Source organism: Trichechus manatus, unplaced genomic scaffold (genome assembly GCF_000243295.1).
Source record: "Trichechus manatus latirostris isolate Lorelei unplaced genomic scaffold, TriManLat1.0 scaffold00016, whole genome shotgun sequence".
NCBI lineage: Eukaryota > Metazoa > Chordata > Mammalia > Sirenia > Trichechidae > Trichechus > Trichechus manatus.
In genome coordinates, this window is record NW_004443952.1 from 27,407,203 (window position 1) to 27,409,077 (window position 1,875).

Sequence of the window (1,875 nt, forward strand, 5' to 3'; positions counted from 1 at the left end):
TGGGCAAATCTGCTGCAAAAGACCTCTCTAGTGTTAAAAAGCAAAGATGTCACTTTAAGGACTAAGGCGTGCCTGACCCAAGCCTTGGTGTTTTCAGTTGTCTCATATGCATGTGAAAGCTGGGCAATGAATAAGGAAGACCAGAGAAGAATTGATGCCTTTGAATTGTGGTGTTGGCAAAGAATATTGACAATACCATGGACTGCCAGAAGAACCAAACAAATCTGTCTTGGAAGAAGTATAGCCAGAATGCTCATTAGAAGTAAGGATGACGAGACTTCATCTCACATATTTTGGACATGTTGTCAGGTGGGACCAGTCTCTGGAGAAGAACCTCATGCTTGGTGGAATTAGAGGGTCAGCAAAAAAGAGGAAGACCCTCAAGGAGATGAATTGACACAGTGGCTACAACAATGGGATCATGCAGAACAATTGTGAGGATGGCGCAGGACCGGGCAGTGTTTCGTTCTGTTATACATAGAGTCGCTATGAGTTAGAACCAACTCGATGGCACCTAACAACAATGTGGTAGTTATTAAGTAGCCCTGGTGGCACACTGGTTAAAGTGCTCGGCTGCTAACCAAAAGGTCAGTGGTTCAAACCTACCATCCGCTCCATGGGAGAAAGATGTGGTAGTCTGTTTCCATAAAGATTACAGCCTTGGGAACCCTGTGGGGCAGTTCTTCTCTGTCTGATAGAGTCGATATGAGTCGGAATCAATTTGATGGCAGTGGGTGTGGGGGATAGTGGTTGTTAGGATCTAGGCTAAGGAAATGCACTCAGCTGGTAACTGAAAGGCTGTAAGTTTTAGTCTACCCAGAGGCGCCTTGGAAGAAAGTCCTGGTGATCTACTTCTTAAAAATCAGCTATTGAAAGCCCTATGGAGCACAGTTCTACTCTGACACACATGGGTTTGCCATGAGTTGTGAGTCATGGTATGGGTTTTTTTTGGGTTTTATCTTGTTTGATGCTTCCACAGGCTTGAGAGAGAAGAAAGTACTTGGCCAAAGTTACCTGTCTAGTAATTTGTGAAATCCAGGTCTATCTGACTTGCAAACCTGTGCTCTTACACACAATACTGTACTACTTTACCTGTCTGGAATACTGCTATCTGGGAATACAGCCAAGTGCTGGCTGGTAAGTCAGACGCAGCAAACAGGACTTCACAGTCAAATGTCCTGGAATCAACAGAAAGGAAAATGAATTGATTTGTGGTGCATAAGGTTGGGGTTTTACACTGAATGGGGAGTGAGGAATGGATGCACAGGTGGGACCCTTGAACTCCTGTGGCTTGTTTAACTGGACTGGTTTCACTTTTATCTATTTTATAAGTTGGGGTTTAGTCAGACATTTGGCTGGACTTGAGTTCTGTGGCTTTAAAAAAAAGTCTGCTTTTCCTTTAAGTTTTTCATTCTGATTTTACTAGCTGTTCTAATCTAATAGTGAGCTGGCCCCTAAGCCCTCTGCTGATTTAGGTGTATCCTATGATGGGGTCCTGCACACAGCAGTGAGGAGTGGAAATTGATACCTTACAGTGAGAAAAAAGATAGAGGAAGGCTGTAAAATTACACTCAAGTTGCTGTTTCGTAGCGGTGTTTAGTATATTGCTAAGTGACCCTAAAAAGCCTCAGAGTTAGTATTGACATAGAGTAGAAAGTAGTTGCTGTTCACATTGAGGAACAGAAGATGAGAAAATGGGGAATATGTTCAGTATGCTGTCGAAGGTAGTGGCAGAAAACATGCGTGTGTAAGGTGGAGGCAAAAAAGCAGGTGCAATTTGGAAGAATGGCAAGGCCAGTTTGACCAAAAGTGTACGGATCAGAAAAGAATAGTTTGTATTTTATTGAGGAGTTGGTGATTTGTGAACAGAAGTTA